Source organism: Rhinolophus ferrumequinum, chromosome 2 (genome assembly GCF_004115265.2).
Source record: "Rhinolophus ferrumequinum isolate MPI-CBG mRhiFer1 chromosome 2, mRhiFer1_v1.p, whole genome shotgun sequence".
Taxonomy (NCBI): Eukaryota; Metazoa; Chordata; class Mammalia; order Chiroptera; family Rhinolophidae; genus Rhinolophus; species Rhinolophus ferrumequinum.
The window spans coordinates 40,887,571-40,913,636 of NC_046285.1; the positions used below are offsets into that span (position 1 = coordinate 40,887,571).

At 37.8% G+C, this 26,066-nt stretch overlaps 1 protein-coding gene across 1 annotated transcript in view; it reads right to left on the minus strand.

Moving 5' to 3' along the window:
• The window catches only part of ZBTB20 (zinc finger and BTB domain containing 20), a 755,626-nt gene that overhangs the window by 188,852 nt on the left and 540,708 nt on the right, over window positions 1-26,066 (minus strand).

The window sequence follows — 26,066 nt, forward strand, 5'->3', positions numbered from 1 at the left end:
ATGAGGGGTGTGTGTGTGTGTGTGTGTGTGTGTGTGTAAATCGTATGCGACAACCATAGCCTCTTACATATTTTGTGTACTGCCTGCCTAATAACCATGCTCTTAAAATAAAGTGCAAATTCAATATTTTGAAAAATTAAAATAATACCAAAGGGAGGGATAAGTGAAGAGATAAACTGAGAAATATGAGAACTAAGGGATTTTTAAGAAAAATATGTTGAGTTACATGGGGCTTCCACCACCACTGCCACTTATGAAATACGACTATAAATTATTATCTCAAATAGATCACTGCACTTGAGGTACTTTGCTCTCAGTGTCAGTCTCGACCTCTTACAAACCAAATTCCTTGGACATTTTCTGTTTTATTTTTAGTTGCCCTCACCACAGCCCCTCTCTGCCACACTTTACCCTTGGTTTCCTCAATACTGGCTTGATCTTCCCATTCTCTCTTTCAGACAGTCCCCTCTCATCCTTTCTTTAGCTCCTCTTTCTTGTCCACTCTTTAAGTGTTGGAATTTACTAGTATTCCTCCCTGGGTTGTTTTCCTCACACGGTCTCCTCGAGTCACCTCATCCAGGCTCTTGGCTCCACCTACCACTTCCTCACAAATGACTCCCGAATCTCTGTCTCCAGCCCCGGACTTTCTTTGGAGCTTCAAACCTGTATTGTCTCTAGTCTCCTGGACATTTTATGAAAATTGACACATCTTGCAGCCAACTTATATACAAGTGATCCCAAATCAAAGCCATGAGTTGTTCTTTCTTGGCAAACTTCTTCTTCCTGCTCCTGTGTTCCTTCTCTTGGTAGATGGCATCAAATCAGACACATTAAATTCTCCTAATTCTTCACCACTGTCCTTTATCTAAATTAGCTAATTAAATTCTAAATTCTATCCTGTTTTTTCAGTTCTTTTGAAATTTTCAGCCTAAGTTTGAGAACTAGAGTCCCGAAAGCACATTAACAATTCTACTTCTTTTAATTTATATGTCAGAGACCTACTGCTAGGAATTTCTTCACAAAAACATATAAAAAAGGGAAGAAGAACAGAATGACAAAGGGAAGATTTTCACACGCTTCCGTCATACCTGATTACACTGTAAACCAGCAGAGCACTCCGTGAGCTGCTCTGAGGGTGAACAGTCTCACATCCTGTTTCTCACAACTGGGATTATTCTGAAACACAATTGAATCAGTGGAAAGGAAGGATTTTTGTAGAGGTGACAGCAGCTTTGCTCACCGCTGTTCCTTCAGTAACCTTTGCAAAAGGAAAGTTAAAAAAACATCCCCAGTGTCTAAACCTACAGAAATTCTATAGGCCTGAGGTTTTCATTCACTCCTGGGTATAACGCTAAGGGTTCTCATTTATTTTAAGTGTTATACTTTCCATCGACATTCAAAATGAGACTTCCCCCACATTTAATCAGTTGCTTTGGTTTCTTGGTCCTGAAACTCATTCTTTAACATTTTCTGCAATTCTTCGACATTACTAATAACTTCCTATAGCAACTGTGGTCCTTATTCTTTCCCCGGTGATATATTTATCATTTATTACCCAAACTTCCTCTTTGCTTCCTCCCTTTGCATCACCAACTCTAACATCTTAAATTTTCATTTGACATACTGCTTACCTAAATTATTTCATGTGTGTTCCCATCCATGGAAATTCATTTTTGTGTGACATAAATCCCTACCCTATTCTATTTCACAGTAATAAAACTTTATACTGAATTGCCGAAGAGATAGGTAACCAACCACGCAGTTTAAATTAAGTGCAAGATACACATGTTTGAATATTCTGCTCTCTTTCTGAGATGTGTAGACACAGGTCTTGCTTGTGTCTGAGTATTCTGTCATCCTACTCAAACTGTTGGCGGTAAATCATGTAGGAACAGTTTTCTCACTGAGATACAAAAGTAACTTCTGCTATGCAACAAAATAAAACAAAACAAAACACAGTAATGAACTAGTACGTGCATGTTAAAAAAATCTCTTAATAAATAGCGCTTACAGTCAGGTTCAATCTATGAAAGCAGCAGCTCCCTGACTTGCGCACATGCCGGTGAGATTACAACTCACGCCGACTGGCATTCTCATTGACTGCTGTCCCTCGCACCTTCCATGGCTTCCGGTCCTTGTCCATGCTAACCTTTGCGAGTTGTGGTAGTCATGGTAAATATCCTGTTTATTGGATTTTATTAGCATTTAAAATTTTGACATTTGGAAAAGCACAATCCTCCTCTTTTTCATCCTGTCATCTTTAATGTATAAGTGTCCAGGCTCTTTTCAATTTTAAGTTTCTCTGTCTTAGCTTCAGAAGACTCTCATGGTGAAAAGTCACAATTATTTTGCTACTATGTGGCCAGAAAATATCAATTCCATATAACAAAATTTTAGTCAGAGGCATCATTCATACAATATAAGCATCAATGTTTCCTTCTGTCACAGTTATTTGGTTTTTTTTTCCTTTTCTGTGAAATTAGTTTGGGTCTGAATCACCCATTTAATTATGTAGGTTTTCCTCCATTTCTAGTGATATGATAGTTACAATGCTAGACGTTTACGGAGCACTATAAAGTTTTCAAAGGGCGGCCAATACACAGTTTTTATTTGATTCTCAATATACTTTGTGGTGTACGCAATCAGCTATTCCCCCCATTATATAGATAAGGAAACAAAGGAACAAAGAGTACTGCTGGATCACACATAGTAAGCAGCATGGCCAGAACAAATCTTAGCCCAGTGCACTTTCCACAACACCCCATTATTATTACTGTTTTCTTACCATTACATACTTATTAATGCTTTTCAAATATCCAGCATCATGTCCTCCTCTGCACAGCACAAATAGCATTCCTGTCATATTCTATTTGCTCTTTAATAGATGGTGCCCACCCTTCCGGTTCCCCACCCCCCTCATAGACTGTAGCCACTCCCGGACAATGTTTCATGCGTGTTTGTATCTCTAGCCTCCTGTGAGCTCTCACTACGTGTCTGCTGAGTGACTCTGCTATAAATGTTCATCTTCTCTTAGTTGTAAACTGTCTTCAACCCATGACTTTTAAGAATATGTTATAAATGTTAGTATTATCTAATTGAAGACATTTCCTCCATGTCACAAGGAGGAGAACAGAAAAATCAGGAGAGTGAATGGTTTATCTGAGAGTATCTTGTTTGTTACTGATAGACATAGGAAAACCAAAAACAAACAAACAAAAAAACAACCCAGGATCTTCATGCTCAGGCTACATCTGTACCACCACATTCATACGTACTGGAACCAAACAGACTGTTGGGAGGCTGTGCAAGCAGCATGAACAGTTATTCCCGCATTGCTTGTGCAGGCTACAATTGTTTAAAATAACTGCAGCAAGCTGGACATTTTGTTCCCTTCTAATTTATCTATGTTCCTGTAGCCATGTCTCCACTTCTAAGCACTAATCACTTCTCTAGGTGAGCTTAAGTACCTAATTATTAAGAGCCCTCCAAATTTCTAGTGCCATCTTCAATATAGTTAGTGCCCTTTCTGTCCCATTTGCCCCCTGTGCTTGGTACTGAATCAGTATCGCAAATATCCCTAATGAAGAAACATGATACAGGGTTAAATGTACAAATTAAGCAATTCCTTTAGTTTTCTTTTCTTTTTTTAAATCTTTGAATCCCCACCCTCCATTTGCTTAAAATATATCCCACTGTGAAACTAGAAAAACAATGCTACTATGACAATTCTAAGAGAAATACTGAAACCTCGGCCATTTTCCAGAGCTTCTCGTCACCTGTGAATGTCTGCATATAGCGTCAGCTACCCTAGGCTTCCGGGGGATGGGAGGACAATACATTAGCAGATTTAATATTAATCTCTAGAATCCTAGATTTATTTCCTGTCCAGGTTAAATGCTCTTTTGATTATTATGGCAGAAAATAATACAAAAAATCGATTACAACCATTAATGGAGGCTTAAAATATTAACATCCATAGCTTTAACTCAGTATCTATAATTGAATGCAAGAAAAACACAAAACAAAACCCCTAAGTTAATGCAATGTTAGGTTGAGCTTCTAATTGCACAAAAGTCATGAAATTTAAAATGAAGGTTTCTAGTGCCACTCTCTGTCAGTTCTACAACATTCATCACCTGATTTTCTGTAATATATATTTAATTTAAATGTGCCTGTGGTAGAGTTCCTAGGGAGGAATACAAGGCACAACAGATTAGGATTCAACTTGTAATATGTCTGCTTAGAGTTTTATATAACCAACAATACTGGAAAAGCACAATTATTTTTAAAAAAACAATGCCTCTTTTGAGTGATTATCGTATTCCTGTTTAGGTATTTGTCTCTTTCCTCTATAGGTCCTTTAACCTTTACTTCTGATTACAAACTAACCATCTTCTGGAGAAGGAAAGTGAATCTACCTAAAAACAAATGAAAAAAACAAACAACCTGTGGGCTGTAGTCCATGTGTTCTTTCAATATATGACAAAATGTATTCATGTGGCACTACTAATAAAGGGAGTAGCAGCTCAGAATATTTAGGTTTATGGGTATATCTAGTAGAACAAGCAAAGGTTCCAGAGATGAGTGGATAGGGATTCAAATCCTTTTAATGCTACTTACTAGCCAAGGTGACTTTAGCAAATATCTTAACCTCTCTGAGTCTTATTATCAGAGTAATAATACCTATTTCATAGGGTTGTTATGAAGATTAATGAAGTAATATATGTAACATAGGCTTTGCAAAGCTCTTTTGGAGTTTATAGCACCATATCAACTATTACCATTAAAGAATGAATAACCATAATTTAACCATCCAAAGGTATTTCTGAAACACAAAACAATGATGACTTAAATTCATTTTATTAAAAAACACAGAGGTTTCTTTGTTTTGTTCCATAATAGTTTCCTTAGGTTAGGTACGCATCTATGGCTTATTACTGAGAACCCAGACGTGTTCCATACGTGAGGCATCAAGGTATAACGGCTGACTCTGAAAGCAGGTGAGTGAAATGAATTCTTGGATATTGATTGGGCTGCCATGCCTAATATTTTCTTCAAATTTTATGAAACATTTGTATCTAAATAGAGACTATGCTTGACAAATTCTAGTCCAGCCTACATTTTAGAGAGAAAGTTATAAACCATAAATATAAGGGCTTAAAGCTAAAGTGCCACCTCAGCCATAACAATAATAAAAACTCCTAAGTGCATTCTGGCAGGAATAAATAAAAGCGGCAAAGCCTGTTGTGGACGGTGCGGAGCCCAGGAAGGTAACCAAGTGAGTAAACAGCTAAGGCAGGATTATCCTCATTTGGGAGGCATCCATTCCAGGCAGGAATTAAAGGGGAAAAGGTAAGGGAGGGAGAATGGAGTGTGTGTGTGAGGGGGGAGAGGCTTTTGCATCTGAAAGCAGCTGAGTTACGTTGTGGAATGAAAAGGAAATTTGTTTCTCCATGTTAGCACTAATCTTATTTGAGGTCTAGCAGACTGGTACACAAAAGATACATGTGTTCCACCTACTTGGTTTTTCTCCTCTGGCAGTGAGGTGCGCAGGCAGGGTTCAGGTGAATCAGACCCTTTCTGAAGAACACAGCCAAAGTCATTTTCAAAAGTCTAAATACCTTCAACAGACTGATAACTTACTGCACGGTTGCTGGCACATTCTCTGACAGGGTTTGCTCCCAGAAGCACTACTGTGCAACAAAGGCGGAGAGATCGATAGTGAAACCATGAGTCTCAACTGATATAATGACTGAAACCAAAAAATCTCACACATGTATAGTACCCAGAAAATCATAAAAAACAAATCATTTCTGAGTCCTATTGGCTCTCCCCATGCTAAATCAATGGTGTAGATGAGATTTCGAACAGAGAGAGTACTTGGACCAACGACGACAGCACCCCTTACCATCTCCAACTACCCTGATGTGGCCCAAATTGCCCACTTCTTGATACTTCATTTTCTTAACAACAATTAATACTTTAGCTAATATAAATTCTATTAGAAAATGGGCTTTTTCCAGACTAACCCTACCTGTCTACACCCAAGGGCTTATATTCCCCAAGCCTTTTAACATCAGCATATATTTATAATAATACAGTAGTTTACACTTTTAAGACCAAGAAAGAAGTTAAAGTTTCAATGGCCATAAAAACCAAAATGGAAGCAATGAATATTTTCTGAGACAGAAAAGACCTCTCTTTATAGAATAGCTTAACTCAAAAACTTTTCAAATTTTTTCCTTTACAGATTTTCATACAAAAATTACCTTTAAGAGTAAGCACGCAAAATCTCAAGAAATAGGTAAGTGTTAAAGATTTCTCTCCCCTCACCAGGAGACCTCAGAACTAAACGACAAACAAATTAGACGTAATTCATTTATTAATTCACTCAGCAGTTATTCATTGAGCACCTACTATGTCTGTCACCCGGGAAAGCAGTGAACAAGAGGGTTCAGATTTCTGCTCTCATAGATAATGCCCAACACTACTTCCTATTATAGGGAAAGAGTATTCATGGCTAGGCTTAGTGGATTTGGTCATAGAGATAAAGGAAGTTCAAAATAGTGATCATTCAAGTTTCATTTCATTAAAGACTTTTTGAAATAATAGTTTATTTATATCATCTATTTGTTTACAAATTATTTACCTTCTTGCTCAAATGCTGAAAATGGCCAACTAGAGCCATTTTTGAAATAACAAAAATGAATCAATAAGAAACACAGTAATTTGCAAAGGGGGGGAGAAATCTATTTTGTAAAAAGGCACATCACGTAAGGCCAATAAAATTACGTTAAGTGTTCTTAAAAACCAGATTTTTGAATACGTAGGGTAACTCCCAGCTATGTCAAAAACTAACTGTGACTCATTCATTCAGTCTGTATTTACTTAGTGTCTAGAACACAGAGGATAGTATCTCTCTTAGGAACTAATTTTACTCCATTAATAAATTTACAAGAATGACTGCCTATTTCATGTGGTGATCATGAAGCAAGCCTGTCAGGCAGCTGAAATGAAATGGCTCATGAAGTTGATGCATATATTAAAATATAAGAATTCTGCTCACACCTCCTCCTTCTCCTTGGGATGTCATTAGCCATGAGCCTTCCTGTATATGAAGGTGGGAAAACCTGCTTTGGATATTGATGCTCCAGGCTAGGCTAGTCAAAAAGGCACATGGACTCCGCTGTTACTGGATGCCCCAGAAGAACAACTTAGGGCCTTTTGTATATAACCAAAAGGGCTGCTCGTGTCTTTAGAGTGTTCAGAATAAAAACCACTTATTCTCTTTTCAGAATAACCTGGAAACTGTCCTTCTTGGGACTTTCTGTCTCCCACATAAACTACCATTTGTACACCTCTTTCTAGTTTGCACAACACTTGCATGTGCATTGTCATCTGGTCAGAAGGCAGCAGGGATGGGGATGAAGATCACTGCTCTGGCAGCAGAGACACGTGGGTGTTTAACAAAGCCACTCACGAGGTGTGTACCATTGTGCAAGCCGCTTGGTCACCTGAAGCCTCGATTTTCTTATTTGTAAATTGGGGATAATAATCCCTACCTTGCAGTGAGGTAGAGGGTAGCCATGGGGCAGTTAAAAGGTTACCACTGAGAATACACAGCGGGGATACCAAGGGCGTCTCAATAGTCTGCTTCTCTTTATCAGGCTGGAGGAAGGGGGTCTTCACCGTTACTTAAAATGACATAACCCAAGCCTCTAATGAAAGGAATCATTTCTTCAAATCTTAGATCTGAACCATCCTCATAAAATGGTTCTTTAACTGATGGCCACAAGAGGCCTTTCCATATACTCCCAAGAAACAGTGCTTTTTGGGGAGCAAGATACAAATTTAATTCTAGGTCTTCTTTAAGCCCGAAACTATGTGCTCTGAAGCAACCCAGGCACTGCCATCAGATACTATTAGGTGGGCAGAAATTGAGCCAGAAGGAAGTTTTCTTACGTAATTGCTGTCGCTGTGGGATCTTCAGAGAGTAAGTTAAAATTATCTAATGAAGAATTTTCGAGACCCATAAGTACAGGGACAATCTTGATGGCCTCTCTCCCTTACCGATTCATTGATGATTCTCAACCATGCGGCTGGCACAACTAGAGTGAAATAGCACATTCTGCACAGTGGAGAGAGGTGGGTGTGGATGTTTTTGGAGCCAGTCAGTCTCTGGCAGCTGAACTGAGTCACACTTGTGCTTTGTTGCCCACTTACATCTTCAGAGAGCAGCCTGGGTGGGGATGCTCATCAGATGTGTTCATTTAAGGACAAACCCACTTGAATATTATGACAACATTTGGCAAACTTCCTCTCCTGAATGGCAAGGCTGGCCCACTGCCTCTGAGCACTACTGCTTGTCCAGGAAACATAGGTCCTTTGATGTTCTTCACACGACAAACCTTCCAACTAAATACCCTGTAGAAGGGTCCTGGGTGCTTTACCTGCTCCTCAAACATTATCCAGCTTCTGGCCTGGAGCCAGGTTTTGGATGTGTAGTGAATCCTTTCACAACATACGACTATTTTTTGTTTTTTAAATCATGAATGGAGAATCTACCTGTTTCATTGAGATCTAGTGGCCACATGCTTCACCAAGAAGTCAGCAAACATTCACTGAAGAAGTTCTATGTGAAGAATTCTGGACCATACTTAAGGAAATGCTCTCTACTGCCTTAAGATGTTTATAATCTTGTTGGGAGGGAGGGAACAACAGCTCAACACAAAGAGAGCACAACACAGAGACTATGAAGGTTTTAGTGTAATAAACAGGATACAAAAAGAATGTGGAAAGGAGGGATGGGTGTACATTTCCCGAAGTGAAAGAGAAGAGCACCACAGAGTGAAGAGAGAGCATAAACGAGAGCATGGGGGTGGGAAAAGGCAAGTTGACAGACTTGGCCAAGGTCCAGGAAGCAGGGCAACCAAGAGCAGGCGGGTCCCTGCAGGTGTGTGGAGCTCTGTGCAGAACCAACTCACCTGGCTCATGAAGTTTGCCAAGATGCTACACCAAAGCCTTGTTCATTCTACTTTAGGGGAAACAGAAATTGATGGGGATGTTGGTGTTGTGGAAGAAAAAGAGGCCAGAGGAGCTTTAGAGCCAGATGAGGAATTTGGATTTTAATCTATAGGTGGAAGAGAAGCAGTGTAGAATCCTACGCCAAGAAATGAGATGAGGAAAATGATGGATAAGAGCAATTATTTCAGATGCTTAAAAGTACTGTTTTATGAAAGCAGCCTGAAGGAAGGGTGGCCTATTTCCAGTGCTTTAGACAGGAGATAAGGGCCATCCTTTCCAAGACCCACTGTGAGATCCTGAAAATAAAGAGAAGAAAGGGGCCAACTGAAAGTTATTGTTGGGGGAGAACTGGCAGAATTTAGTGAGTGACTAAATGGAAGTAAATGTCAAAAGAAGCAGCTTTTAAAATGATCCTAGTGATGGTGCCTGAGGAAAGAGTCCCATGGATTGTCAATGGGGGAAAAATGGATGGCTGCCGTGTTAGATTCTTTGGGGCAGAGCTTGGACATCCAAAAGATTTAGGAGTGTGAGTGTGAGTGTGTGTGTGTGCGCGTGTGTGTGTGTGTGTACTACAGACATGCAGATTTAGGAGCAATGCCTCCATTTTCCTCATGGTACATAAGAGCTTACAATTTTCATTCAATTACTCAATTCCTTATTAACCGGGTATTTATTAAGTGCCTACTATGTGCAAGGCTTACAATAAGGAGACAGAAATGTTCCATCACTGAATGGAAAATGGTGTAAACTTTATTGCAACATTATTTAAAGGGTGCATTTTCATTTTTTTATATTAATTTTATATTGTTTGTAATTCTCAGACCAGTGATCGCAGTGCTTTCATCAGTGATAAATGTGCCATCTCGACACAATTTATAATCAAGTAATTTTTCTTAGTGTACTTGGATATCTTTTTTGTTCTCAAATAACATTTATGCATTTAAATGAAGCCAGTGAATAAGATGGCTTTGGGTTACAGCAGGATTTAATTTGTACTAAGATCAGTCCTGATCGAGAACTATGTGGTTCTCTGGAAGGGATGCATGTGTATGTACATGTTCTGTGCGTCACTTGGATTTTTTGATGGCCATGGCATTGGAACTACCTTCAATTCTATTGTGGATTCCTGCTTGTTTGGGGTTGGGAAGACAAAGGGAAATTCACACTTATTTTGTACAAAGCATTGTGCAGGAATCCAGTGGCTATGGTTTCTATCATCCTCAGTTCAGATGTGATGACAACCTGTGGAGAGTCAACCTGCCGTACTGATGTCTTACATCATCTTACTTCCCTCATGCATCTGATATCCAAGAAACTGCAGAGGCTTAGGAGATCAGTAAGGCTCAAAATTGAGTTCACCGACCAGTGCACCAAAAGGAAATCGAGTTTTAAAATCATGGCTGAATCATTTTTTAAACATTAATATAAAGCAAAAGGAATACAAAAAAATGGATGTAGATGTAGTAAGGGGGGTTGGGGGTGGGAGATGACGGTAAGAGGGATCAAATATATGGTGATGGAAGGAGAACTGACTCTGGGTGGTGAACACACAATGGGATCTATAGATGATGTAATACAGAATTGTACACCTGAAATCTATGTAATTTTACTAACAATTGTACCCCCAATAAATTTAAAAAATAAAGAAATGGAGGGGCTATAGAATATCTTCCACTTTCATAAACTGAAGCAGGTGCACAGGCAACAATACATTCAAGTTAAAAAAATCTTTATCCAGCTTGAATGTTAAGTTATATATTTTCTATGTGTACTTTTAATAATAGTTATCACTTATATTCCTATCAAAAATAAATATACATTTAAATCACTAAAAAAAAAATGGATGTAGAAATCTCATTTCCTCATATTTGTTAAGACCTAAAAACCAACTTTGAAGAAAACTAGTCATGGATAAGAAAACTTCTTCACAGTGGTTAAAGGAAAAAAGTACACAAAGAAATAAACATAGTAAGCCTCTTAACATAGCAAGGTATTACTCTATTTACTTCTGACCTTTGGCTACTGAGAAAATATGAAGGATGACAATTCTATAGCTACTCTATATAATGGAAGATGCTCCTCTTATTCAAGGAAACAAAATTCTTTTATGAAATGTCACTAAATATCTGTCCAACCAAAGAGCATTTTTATGTGTTTATTTCAGATAGTCTTGTTCGTCAGTCTTTATAACTGTAAATGAGCCCTTGTCTTAAGTAGGTCGTCTTGAAGATGGATTCAGTGTTAATTTTGTAGTACAGGACTGGTAGAGTGAGACGATTATTTACAACAATTCTTTAAAGCCCTATAGTTCTACTTCCTTTACTAACATTTCATCAAATTAATGTCAAAGTCCTGTTAATGTCCAATGTATATCCTCATTGTTAAGTTTCTTCACCATGGTACTATTACTGGTACCACAATGGCTTCTCATGTCTTAAATCTACGCAGTACTATCCATTCTCTACTATGGCATCATTTTCTTTTTGTAAGCAGAAATTTGGCTTTCACACAGCAATTTCCACCAAACTATGAAAGTGCTACTGATGCTCAATTGAGGGGATAAACAATTTACTACTGTCCTCCTTTGGACATTTTTTTCTGTTTTCATTTCTCTAATTACCATTCTAAGAATATTCTTAGCTGTGGGTAGGGTTGATTTCCTAATGGGTTACAAGTTGACTTTTTTTTCCCTTTTTTCTTTTTTAACTGATGCTGATATTAGACTTTTGGTGAACCTATCAGTTAAGAAGTATACCTTTCATCTGACATTTTTCTCACATAAGTGACTGACCTCAACCACAGCATTTCTACTATTTTGCTTTTATCACTGTGCTTCCTCAATTTTCTTTCCATAAAATATTGTTTCTACTTTTATGTAATTATATTTTCTTTATTATATTTCCCCCCCACTATTACACTTGATCCTAATTGCTTTATGCGATTGAAATATTTCCCAAATATGTTTTGGTTCAGTTGTATTTACGTCAAGGATTCCATAATTTGGTTGATGCCTTGCATAGAGCCTATGCATTTATCAAAATGATTCACATTTGCTGTGAAAAGACTGAAGTCCAAATTTCAACTTGATTTGTGTATAGCTTTCTGTAAGCAGGAAGGTGGACAAGACTTCCATTCTTCAACACTATTTCTTCTTCACTTATGGAGGAAGCCTTGAAGACCATAGGTGGGTTATTTAGCTTTCTAATTTTTTATGTTTGGTTATCTTTAAGGACTTTCAATCAACCTTTGAGAAAAAAATGATAATTTCTTATTTTCAGGCCCCATTTTTTATCTCATTTTCTTCCACTTGCATATTTATTCTTTTTTAAAGGTCATATTTTATGAGTTATCTTTTGAACATACAGAGTCTAAGATACATTTTTTAAAAGAGGATCTAGAATAGAAGATGCCTGAGTACCTGAAACAAAGAGAGTTTGTAGACTCATAAGGATTAAAAATTATATTTTTTTGTCTTTCTAATTTTGAATATTAGAGATGCCTTTATTTATTAGTATGTCCTTCTCTAAGTGGTATGGGAAATTTTCCAAAAAATTCCTGTTTGCCATGAAAGAGATTCAGTTTGAGTTATAATATTTATTGAGAATCTACTATGCTTAAGACATTATACTGAGAACTTTTCTTTCACTTAAAGAATTCATACCTAGTGGAGGGGTTAGACAAATTACAGGTGATGATGCAAATTAAGCATTAAGTTTCATAAAAGAAGCACCAAAAAGTGTGTTGAGGTAGCGGGTCTGTGGGAGAAATCAATGTCATTTTTTTCTTTTTCAAGGAGGGTGCTCACAGTGGCCCATGCAGGGATCGAACCAGCAACCTTGGTATTATCAGCTCCATGCACTAACCAACTGAGCTAACCTGCCACCCCGAAATCAATGACTTTTGCTGCATGAGAGAAGCAGAGAAATAGGCAAGAAGGGCTTCATAAAGGCAGTGGTATTTGAAATGGGCCTTAAGGATAGATAACATTTGACAGATGAAAATAAAGATAAGAGTATATACAAGCATCAAGTAAAGAAAACAGTGTTAGATCAAAATGGTCTATTATCAAACACCTCAAAATTAATGGGGAAAATGGTTAAAGTCAAAAGAGTTTTTTCTCTCCATCTCCGGGAAGATGTAGATGCCTGATCACTGCACTGTACACCTGAAGCTGAACAATAATGAATGCCAACTATAATATTATATATATATATATATATATATATATATATATATGTGTATATATGTATATATAGGTATGCATACATTTACAAGAGGCAGAGTACAGCATTGGGAGTGGAGATAGTGGAAATGGGATGGCTCAGTGCGATGTCAGAGAGATAGTGGATGGGGGACAGGGGGTCCACAGTGTGAGGGATATAAATGATAAACGTCTAAGAAAAAAAAACAAAACAAACTCATAGACACAGACAATAGTTTAGTGGTTACCAGAGGGTAAGGGGGGTGGGGGGTGGGAGATGAGGGTAAGGGGGATCAAATATATGGTGATGGAAGGAGAACTGACTCTGGATGGTGAACACACAATGGGATTTATAGATGATGTGATACAGAATTGTACACCTGAAATCTATGTAATTTTACTAACAGTTGTCACCCCAATAAATTTAAAAAAAATTAAAAAAAAAAGTTTTTTCTCTGACGTGGATTTCTAAACAATATAATTATAATTATATAATTTTAATTATAACAATAATTAATAATTAATAATTATAACAATATATAATTCTAACAATATAATTCCAGGGTTATGAGTTTTAGGAGCTCCCACAAAAGTGTCTTTGCTGCAGATGTGGCCACTGGTTGCTACACCAAGCAATTTGATCCATGCTTATTGTACACACACACACACACACACACACACACACACCCTTCTTGTGTTTGGTACAGTGAGATGAAGCTAGACAAAAAGGTTAGCTATTCTAATATTGTCTCTCTCTTTGCCTGTTCATGACCAAGGTAGAAGCTTAGAAGTTTAATGCATGTGAAGATTGTGTCTATTACTTTGTGTTACATTTTTGTCCTCAGAATCACTGTTTTCAATACTATTTTATATAAACACAAAAAAACAAGTCCAAGGTGGACTACTGATGTTGGGTCACTCCAAGAAGTGTCCTCAATGTAGCTTCAAAATTTTACCCTCTTCTCTCCAAATCTAGGTTTATTTCATGAAAACAGTTATATGATGTTTTGCTAAGAGAGAAACTAGAAGTAACGTCTCATGTTTAATTGAGCATTTAGATTTGAGAAGCAATCCAGTCAAAGACTTTACCATAATATTGCCAAAGCAACTGGAAATTAATGACATATATAAGACTTTAAGAACTCCGCCATTTTGTTTTCTATATATACCTATGATGTGGTACATAATCAACAAATATTAATCAACACTTCACAATATCTATCAATTTCTGGCATGTATATTAAGTTACTTTGTAGGAAAAACTGTAATAAAAGTACAGTTTAACTTCCATTTTCTCAAACACTTGGCCTCTTTTTACTATCTTTTTTAAAGTATTTCTTTGATCCTTGACAAATCGGTGAAAAATCAGAATTCTGTGTTTGATTATGTGTACATTTATGAAAAGTATACTGAGTTTCCCTCTTCTGATGCCATTAGAGATAGATTACAGCTTTTCTAACCCAACCTTAGTATTAGGCTGGTCAAATTTATTAGTTAAAATAAACACCATAAATTCACAGCATAGTCTTGTACATTCCTTCTACTTATAGTTTGAAAATGTGCTGTTTAGGACTGAAATGACGCAAACATAATAAGATTTTACTCCTAGAGAAGCAAAATCTTCTATATGAGCCCATCGGCAATTAACTTTGCCCTAATGGAATGAACACAATGTACAAGTTCAGGATTGGGTACATGAGAAGAGGAAGGGAGAATGAAACTCATTCCCTCCCCTGCCAGGTTCTGCAAAACAGCTTCCTTATTCCCACATGTAACATTTCTCTTCCTTATTTCTAGCACGGTTAAAGTTAGTAGCCCTAAAAGCCTTCTACATAGAGGTTTGTGTCTTTCCCCCCTGAAAACATAAAGATGAACATGTGATTAAAAGATGATGTCTCCTGCTATATTACAGTATCAGATAGAACATTTACTAAGCAAAATTTTGGAGAGGCAGTCATAACTTCATACTACCTTTCTATTCTTGTCTGATTCACATATTGGAGGGTGGGGGTCACAGCTAGCCTTTCCCTTTTGGTTAGAAAGCCTTTCCAGATGAGGCCGTCATTCTCATTACTCCGTTTCTTCCTTTCTCACTAGAGTGTCTTTCTAAAGGCAACCGAGGACCTCTTTAGTGAAATATTGAAGGCAAGCAATGCCTGGAATGATTAAAAGAAACAAAGCTTTCCCATAGCACTTGTCCTTTCTCTGTAAGGAGATGAGGTAATATATAATCTCATTTCTATATTACTACCACAAGGGCAATTTGTGGGAGGAAGAGATGGATTTCTGGGAGTGAAATACTACTGAATAGCCAGGCTATTTTCAGAAGGGCTTATCTTCAATATCCTCATTTCAAAATTGGTCTCTTTCCTCAGAGCAATACCTTGGGTAACACCAAGAACCCTCATCTTTAAGGTAAGAATGAAAGTTATCTCCTTGTTGTTGGAATATATGATAAAGAAAAAGAAAGACTGGAAAACAAGAGATTCTTCTTATAAAAGGTGATGCATATGAACAAGTGTCAAATCCTTCTGCTATTTCTCATGTGGTTTGTATGTGACACTTCTATCTTATCTTTTGCTCTGCAGTTTCCACCACTGGATGACTTACATGTGTAATCTGGACAGACAGCTGGTTTGCTTATAGATACATTAAATAGCCTGAAGTGCCAGCAGACCTCTGTTTCTTTTTAATCCCTCAATAACGTTTTCAAGTAGGAACAGCTACAGAGAACCTTACTGTAGGACATGGAATTCGCACTTGCCAAAGAAATCACCGCACGTGTAAATGAGAAACTAATCATCACTTCCTCTCTCGATACAGTGGCAGCTTTGTCTAAGAGTTTATGTTGAAATATACATTTTTTTTTTATGAAACATTTCTCACTGTAGTCAGCATCTATTTAGGAGTATCAAACATTGATTCCCAGTTCCAGCACACCAGAAAACCAGAGAGAAGGAAGAGCTAAAAATGGGAATTGACAAAGGCCTAGAGTTTTCTTACACTTTAAGAAGCTAATTGTATATGTAAATTCCTGGTAAAAAACCTGATAATTGTCAGTGACAGTTGTCACTGCCAGGCTATTCCTGGGTTTCTTCATCATATATTTTCCCCTAAAGTCTCTCAAAGAATGGAAGGGTTTCCAGAGATGAAAATCAACTTGACAATCATGTTGCAACTCAAACAGATCCTGATTCTTTTCGTCACTTTTTAATTCATTGCAGATGGTATAAATGGGATGTTTACTGGCTGGCAGGTAATGAGTCTTGTTGTAGATAATAGTGATCGACAGAATCGCACACCCGTTGACAGCCCAACGTCTCAGCAGCTCGTATATGGCTATTACCCATTGCTTTCCAGCACATGCAGTATCGTGACAGGATGCAAAGTCAAGTCTATTTCCCCCAACAGAAATGCTGATTGTTACACCTGAATCTCACTAGTTCACATATGCTCTGATTTCATTCTCACTGTCCACATGGGTAGACAGTCTAAGATGTGATCTAATGTCTACTGCTCTAAAAGGAAAATGTAATCTGTTTAAACATCCAAACCCTCCTCTTCCCAGGTACCGCCATTCATCACAACTGTCAGTGCTTCTGTGGAAGAGTAATGACCCTCAGGCATGGGATAATGCTCCATAGGGGCCTTGTGAATGCCACTGCCAAGCACAGAAATTGATCGGTTTTCAGTGGGACCGGTATGTGCATCTTGAAAGACTTGCACTTACTAAATTACAAGAGGCTGTTTACCCCTTATACAATAAAGCCTGGGTTAGGGAGCCACAGACCCTGCTGACTTTAATTGTCCCAAACATGTGAGCACTAGATTTGGACCCATCAGTGAGATAGATTTAAACAGCTTGAAATTGAAAGTTGGATCAGAGGCATTCAAAAATACATTGGGCAATAACATAGGTATTGTTGCCTTCCTCTCCTTTTTTCTTTTTATTTTTTTTATCCTCTCTATCAATGGAAGGTAAAAACATCCCACCATCCAATGTAAACACACACACACACACACACACACACACACACACACACAAACACAACCCAGCATACGCAGTGGAAAGTTAACTGTTTCCTTCCTGTGCGCACCCCTTCATCTCTAAATTTGTCCATGCATTGTTTCTACGAAGTAGGATAAAGATGAACAGTAGTACATATGAACTCATGGTTTTCAAAACATCTCCCAACAGGTCTATTTCCTCCTCTAACCTATATTGACCTTTTCCTTTAAATCCTCCCTACTCTCCCAATCTCATCTGCGTTTACTGTCAAATCTCCTTGGGAAATAGGATAACTTGCACTCTATAGACTATTCATACCTTGGTAAATGCTCTACTGCTATGAAAATTTAATCCCAAATATATCTCTTCCTCCACTCTCAGACATCTTTTTTTAAAGCTGCATATTCTCTTTTGATCTCTCTTTTGATTCTATCTCCCTTAGCTCTAGTAGCAATGCTATATCTTCAGGGCTTTTAGATTTTAGAAAGAGTATCATATTTTTCATAGTTCTGTGATGTTATTTCCTAATGTACCTTTGATTTTTAATTTCTTTCTAATCTTTTTTGTCAATAACATTGATAGCATTAGACATTTAATGACTACAGTTTACTTCTTTAGTAAATAAGTTTTGGGGGTTCTGTTATTTTATTAGATCATATTATTTTTATGCTTTTCTTTCTTTCTTTCTTTTTTAAGGGACTAAAGTAGAAATAGCCAAAACTGAAGGAAAATAAAAGATACCCTTCAGCATACAGCATCTATATTAAGCCACAAAAAACAAGTTGGTCTTGCCTCAGAAATTGTTTTCCAATCTGTATGAGTTGAATGGCACAACAGAAATAAATAAAGGAAACCAAATCTTTTACTCACATTGACTCAACCCATTTTGATAAAATTTACTAAGTATGAATGGCCCTTATGAAATCATTACAGTTAGGAGAGCTCTTTCTACTTGGGATTTTCTTTTTTTCTCTTCAAAGTTCAGAGTTATGTGCCACTTTACTATACTTTTGGTGTTTGCAATATTCTGGTTATTAATATCTCTAGTGATGGGACTCACACTTTCCTGGGAAAAGAAACCTCAATAATTAATTAAATATACCAATGACAATGAAATTGGAAGCTCTCAGTATACTGCCAGGGATGAAGAAATCTTTTTGCAAATTAGGAATAAACTAGAAGACAATAAAAAAAAGATCAGACAGTGAACTGAACAAAATGACCTTTGATGTAAAGTGTCAGCTAGAAATGTCAATCCAATTCAGGACTGGATACAAAGGGACACTGTGTCACTGAGCAGCGAAGTATTAAGTTACCTGATTATCTTTTCTGGAAGAATGCGTTACGGTTTAGACACTTTTATTACCTGGAAGATGTAGACAAATCAGGGGAGATTAACAACCAGTTTTATTAGGAGGTAGCAGATGAGCAGGTGTGAATAGTATACTGGTTGTTAAGAGTTCTATATTCTCTTCTCAGCTTTGATAGGTTCTCATGTGGGAATAGCCATTATTGAAATTTAGATAGGATAATTTATATTCTGTTCCCCAGAGAAAGGGCAGTTTGGGAACCGAAAGGAGGGAAGGGTTTAAAATAGCATAAAGACTTGGGGTGGCAGAAGGACAGATAATTCTATTGCAGGATTTTTCAACTTTAATTAAAACAACAGCAACAATAACAACAACCCGTTGTTAAGCTTTCATTTGAATATGCTCAGAACCTTTGGTATTTGCAACATGTCTTTCACACGTAGTATACCTAATTGTTTTTGGTCCATGGAATAAGGCTATTCCATAATGCTACACTACTATGCTCATGCTTTCCTGAAAATATAATTTGCAAGGTCATTCTAGGAACTCTGATTATAAAATTCACTTCCAGTTAGTCACCCTTAACCCTCCTGCAGTTTTCTCATATCCTCACACTTATCCCGAAGCTAAAACCCTATGGTCTCATAGCAATGCCCCTTTGGAAAAGGCTCGAGTCCTTTGCCTTCTAAATGATTTTCCAGATATGTTTTCATATATAATTGCAGAGTTTACCAATTTGTATTATTTATGAATATCATTGAGAGATAATTAATTTTGTTAGTGAAAATAAGTTGTCTACAAGCTAACAGCAAATCACTATTTTTATACAGGATGTATTTATTATGATTTACCATTTATTATTAAAGGATTTCAATTGGTCGACAAAATATAATACGACTAAATGTTCAAGCAATGTTGGTGATTCACTAAACCTGTAATACACTGCACTAATATCTACGCCTGGACTTAATCTATTAATTCTATTGGGAAACACCTGTACACGTAACAGAATTTCTTCCTTTCCTTCCTCTTACATTTGCCCCCAACCCCTGGAGTACTTCTTCTCTGTGGACTACTTTCAGGCATGAATGGTAGTGAAGAAACAGGGCATTTAAAACTGTATTAAAAACGGGCAGAAGTTTAGATGACTGTGATCTTAGGTGGGTTTCAGGAAACAGAGGAAGCAGACGTGGGATGAACCTCAGTAAAATGGGCCAAACTCTCAATAACTCCCTTACCTGTCGAGATTCCTGTTTGCTGGTGACTTGACCAGTTACTTTAATAATCTTCTCCCAGTCAAACAACGCTTGGACTGTGCTCACATTTCCTGTTCCTCTTCCTCTCAGGAATAACATTTTTGGCCCAAGCAATCCTTTCATGGACCAAAAACATAGGAGATGCTACACTTCCTAAATCATTTTCTGCTCATTTGGCTGCTCAGCCTAAGACAGCTCAAATTCTCCATGAGGCTCTATTTGTGACAACACGGATGGATCTTGAGATTTTGATGCTAAGCGAAATAAGTCAGACAGAAGGACTCGAGAACCATATGACTTCACTGATATGTGGGATATACAACTGAAAGCAACAGAGGAACAAAACAAACAAAGAAACAAAAACTCATAGATACAGACCATAGTTCAGTGGTTACCAGCGGGTAAGGGGGGTGGGGGGTGGTAGAAGGAAAAGTGGATCAAATATATGGTGATGGAAGGAGAACTGACTCTGGGTGGTGAACAGCCAATGTGATATATAGATGATGTATTACAGAATTGTACACTTGAAACCTACATAATTTTACTAACCATTGTCACCCCAATATATTTTAATTAAAAAAAAAAAAATTCTCCATGAGGCAATATACCCTGTTTCCCTGAAAATAAGACCTAGCTGGACAATTAGCTCTAATGCATCTTTTGGAGCAAAAATTAATATAAGACCCGGTATTATATTACACTATATTACATTACATTATATTACATTATATTACATTATATTACATTATATTATATTATATTATATTATATTATATTATATTATATAAGACCCGGTATATATTGTATTATATTATATTATATTATATTATATTATATTATATTATATTATATTATATTATATCATATCTGGTCTTATAGTAAAATAAGACTGGGTCTTATATTAATTTTTGTTCCAAAAGATGCATTAGAGCTGATTGTATGGCTAGGTCTTATTTTCGGAGAAACATGGTATTACACTATCCTGAGATTATTTCCTATCTTTAGCTTTGGATGTTTTCTTAACTATTAGTTGGGATTACTTGTGTTCTTGCTCCCCCATACTCCACTCTCTATATAGCAACTACAATGGTTTCTTTCAGTGTAATATCAGATCCCACTACATAAATCTCCAAAGGTTGCCCACTGCAACTAGAAGACAATTCAAACTTATCACAAACAAGCCTGTGTAATCCGGTTTCTAATTCCTTTTCTGTTCACACCTCCAATATACTTCTTATTCACTGACCAGCTTTCACAATTCACACACCTAGCTCATTTTAGTCTCAGAGTCTTTGCAGTTGTGGTTCCAATCTGCCTGCAATGCTCTTCCTTCAGATCTTCAAATAGCCGGTTTCTAATATCATTCATGTCTCAGCCAGATGCCATCTCATTACATGCTATCTCTATTAGGTTACACTCTCATTTTCTTCATGTCACTCATCAGTGTGTGTCAGTATGTTTACATATTTATTAGCTACCTCCTCTAACTAGAATGTTCCATGAGGAAAGAGTCATGCCCACTATTATATTCCCAGCACCGAGAACAGTAGGGGCTCAGTATATATTTGCTAAATGAATGAATACATTAATGACTAAACAACAAAAGAATGAATAGTAAACAAGGGACATACGCATGCTTTTCATCCCGATGGTTATTTAAACGTACCTCAAAGTGTTTTCAAAACAAAAATCTACTTTCCTTGCACATTAGCATCAGAAGTCCTACTTTTACTAATTCAAAGCCTGCACCTCAGTGTACATTAAAGACTGGTCCAAAATTATGTGCTAAATAAGTATTGCACAATTCTGGTCTCAAGTCATGTCAGACCAGTCAGTCCCGCAGTGTTTTTCTTAGAACACAATTATAAACCAGGGATAATTAATCTGAGGTTCAATGATAGGCTTTTGGGGTGGGGGAGGGGGTCTATAGATTCTTTGAAATGGTACTGTGTCGTGTTTTGGGGAGAGGATCCACAGATTTCATCAGATTATCAACAGAAGCCATAAGCCAAAAGAGGCTAGGATTCCTTTTAAGCAATACCACTCTAAAGCACTCTGCCATCCCATCTTCCTCTGTGGTAGTATAGGCTCTTCTGTATTCAAAGATGCGAGGCAGCAAATTTCAGTCATTGTCTCTGTCTATTGTGGTCATGCTCACTTTACCCCACAGCTTTCTCATGACTTTTAAACTGTCACTTTTTGGAATTGCACAGAAGACACACGCCTGCATCCTCCACTGTGCTAAAATACCTTCGGTCCATTGGGATTTAATCTCGTTTTTACTTGAATGTGTTGGATATAAGCATTTTTATTAGTCTGAACTCTACATAACTCTGACATGTATTAATTATATTATCTTGGGGAAAATTTTTAATTTAAGTCCTCGAACGTTTAAATGAGATAACACTGGATTTGTTGAACCATCTGAAATTACCATTTCAGTAGATCTGAATGGTCGAATATTGGTAAAGTGTTCAACCTGAGGTAAGCACTCAAATGTTAACTGCTCGTGTCAGAGAAATTATTCTCACCCTCCAACTCTCCATTCCTGTAAACATTTCTACTCACACAGAACGTATTGTTGGTAAGTGGTGCTGGGATGGGGTTGAATTTGCCCCTGATTTTAATGTATAGTACATAGGCTTTCTTAATTCTTACCATGGCAGGTACGTCCAAATGACACCACAGAGAAAGTCTGGACAATGGGCCTTGGAAAATTAAATTCATATAAGCTTGTTTTTCTCACACCTAAATGAACTTTGAACCGGCCAACTTCTAAATGGATATCAAATCCACAGGGTAGGTTCCTGGGGACTGTATTGGTTTCCTCCTGCTGCAGGAACAAAGGATTGCAAGTGAATGGCTTCAACAACAGACAGTTGTGCAGGTCAGAAGTCCTTTAATAAAACCATCAGCAGGGCTGCTTAGAAAGAAAGCAGATTCTAGGGGAGAATCCTTCCTCTTGTCTTTTCCAGCTTCTAGAGGCTGCCTGCATTTCTTGGCTCATAGCCCCTTCCTCTATCTTCAAAGCCAGCAGTGCAGCATTTATGATCTCTCCTCGCTCTTTCTCTCTCTGATTCTGCTTCCATTGTCATATCCGCTTCTCTAACCCTCACCCTTGTGTCTCCTTCTTTTCGTTAAAAAGACCCTTGTGATTACTCAGTCCTACCCAAATAACCCATAATACTATCCCCATCTCAAGACCCTTAATTTTTTTAATTGGCAAAGTCTCTGTTGCCATATAAGCAACATATTCAGAGATTCTGGGGATGAGGACGTGGATATCTTGGGTGGGGCGGGGGAGGTTTTTTTATTCTATCCCAGTGATCTACATGTTTCATGTACCCACATTTCAAATAGCAAGCAAGACAGTATCTTGTTTCTTTAAAGTACATATCGTGGCAAGCTGCACAGAAATTTTTACATACACCCTCCTATAATTTTTAAAGAGATAGAACTTAATGACTCTCCAACCTCACTTTTGGCACATGTGGATGGAAATCATAGTCTTAGTTTGGGGTTGTGGAGATGTATTTTACCTCTTTACCCAATTTCAGTTAATCCTACTTGTATTCCAGTTTGTCTTTTTAGCAGAAGTCATACTGCTATCGCTAGTCAATTATTAATATGGTAAGTTCTTTCAGCTATACCTTCTACTAACTCGAGGAATAAAAAACACAGGTCCTCAGCCAAGGAGCAACCAGCACAGAGTTCCTGTGCTTCTCATCACACCTTCCTCGTGCCCTTCCCTCAGGCACTATACACATCCTGTTTCAATAAGCTCACCAGCGTTTGCAGGTGTTAACACAAATGACTATACCATGAGAAATTTCCTCCCTCAGCTCCTTGCGTGCATAAACTTCACTGTCTTCCTTCTTCTCTTCCCGAAAGTATCTGCTTCTCTGACCTGCAACTCCCCCGTCCACTATCTCCAGCGAACGTCAGCCCTTAAACATTTAAGCTTCATCAGCACAGGCCCGTCATGAGACCGTAGCATCCTTGTCCTGCTGGAAACTATTCAGCATCCAGAGGACCATCTTTATGCTGATAACACTAAAATATAAAATAATGCCAACAGCTGGTGCTACAAATGGCTTTTAAAAACGATGTTCATTCACTAAAATTCCTCTTGCTACTTTTGACATGAAACACGCAGTCTCTAATTATTCTGATCAAGACGGTGAAATACAAAAACAAACTTTAATTGTGTTTAACAGATATTTAATCAGGACTCACTGAACTACAGATTAAAGCTGAAATTCATAAACCATAATTACCCGATTGTCGCAATCTTTTGGTCCACATTCTCCTTCCGTCTGGGCGTCTGGCACCTTGCCCCGAATTTCTTTTACTGTCTTCTCAGCTTCGTTACTGTTCATGTTTTCCAGCAGAGATTTAGCACAGATTACAAAATATCTGTTCTTGGCAACTTTCTTCATTAGCTTTTTTTCCCCCCTTGCAAAAAAGTTTATTTATTTTTTTCCTACCAGAGTAGCTGGAACAGGCATACGTTTAGAGTGCTTTGGTGACACAAACTAATTATATAGTTACCCGGAGAAAATACGGTAGCAATAAGTAGACTTACTATAGTTGTCACGCAGGTATCATGCCATTTCTCCAGTATGCCATGCCGTGTGGCCTAATCACCATGTAATTACCTCATGTCACCATTGCATTGTTTTATGGAAACTGCTTATCTCACCCTAACGAAATCTTTTCCACCACATTTGGAGAAAAAAAGGAGGTGGAATTCTTAGTTTTCATTTCCAGTTCTGTTCATCCCCAGTAAGACGTTGTCATGTGAATTTAAGAGAAACACCTGTCCTCTCCTGAAAATTTGCTTTTACAAGGAGTAAATGGAGCAATTCTGTTTTCTTTTGCTTCATTCCACCCAGGTGAGAGAAGTGATTACCAACAATACATACATTTTCTCTCTCTCTCTTTTTTTAAAGCAAGCAAACAAACAAACAAACAAACACCAAAAAAAGAAACCCGACCCCACCCTATTTACTTAGGATTCATTTAGTCTGGCACTTCCCCCCCTACTCTTCCTTTTCAAATTTCAGTCACATTTGTTTTTTTCCTAGAATTATGGTGTAAATCATTCTTAACAAGCTAGCTTGAAACTTGTCTCACTCAGTGGAAACACAGAACGCCACTGTAATTGAAACACGGAACTGCAAGTTTGAAACTCTCTATTTTTTTGGACCACTCTTCAGAAGGACATACCGAGTTTCCCTCGCAGTGCTATAACCCTGTGTCATACAGTTAGAGTAACATCACAGACCAAGGCAAGAAGATAAAGAGAAGGCACTGGCAAAAGAAGAGGTGGGTGGTTCCTTTATTCCCCCCAGTTGGGCAGGCAACCCTGTGAAGCAAGGACTGTAGTTACTACTTATTTATCTCAAGCTGATGGCTTGAAGTCTGACCTCACTGAAACCTCTAGATACGACATCTCCCCTGAGAGTTGTAGTTTAAAACAGGATGGTGTGGCTTACTTTGCAGCACAGATGAAAATTGTTTCCAACTCTGCCTTTATTAGTCACCTCCCAATCTGATGGCTGCCCATTCAATTGTACACTTAAAAGTTGGGGTAAAAATTACCCCCAGATTTAGAAGGGCTGGAAAAATTGCTATCCCATCCTGGAGCATTGTTCTTCAATCACACAGTTCCTCTAAATACAGTTGACAGCCTTTGAGATGCAAAATGCATCACTTTAATGTGGTAGAGGTCCCTTTCACTGCATTGCCAAATCTATTTAGCAGAATCTTCTTGGAATAATCTGTCCCTAGACCTGAGGATGCGCAGTGATTTTAAGCATTTTAAGCTAACGATAATGGTTAGTGCTGAGAACAGATGTACCTGGCTGTGATGTGATCTATTCCAGTAGGCTTTTATGAGCTGTTCATTCCTATTGACTTAGCATTTTATGTCTGTGCTTGTGCCTGGTGTGATGGTTGCATAGGGGTGTCATGTGTGTATTTTCCTGATGTGTGATGGCTGCACAGGGGGCTCTGTGTATTTTCTCAGTGCAATGGCTACACAGGGTGTTGTGTGTGTGTTTGCCTGGAGTTATAGCTGCACGTGTTATTGTGACTCTTCCCCCCATTTGATGCCTGCTTGCAGGGTCCTGTGTGTATCTTTTTTCTAGTGCGATGGTTGCACTCGTTGCTCTGCTAATGATGGACATTTCTAGCAATTATCTATCTACAGGGTCCTAGGGAAAGAAATGCAGTAAAATCAATAAACAGTGCTAGACAGGTCC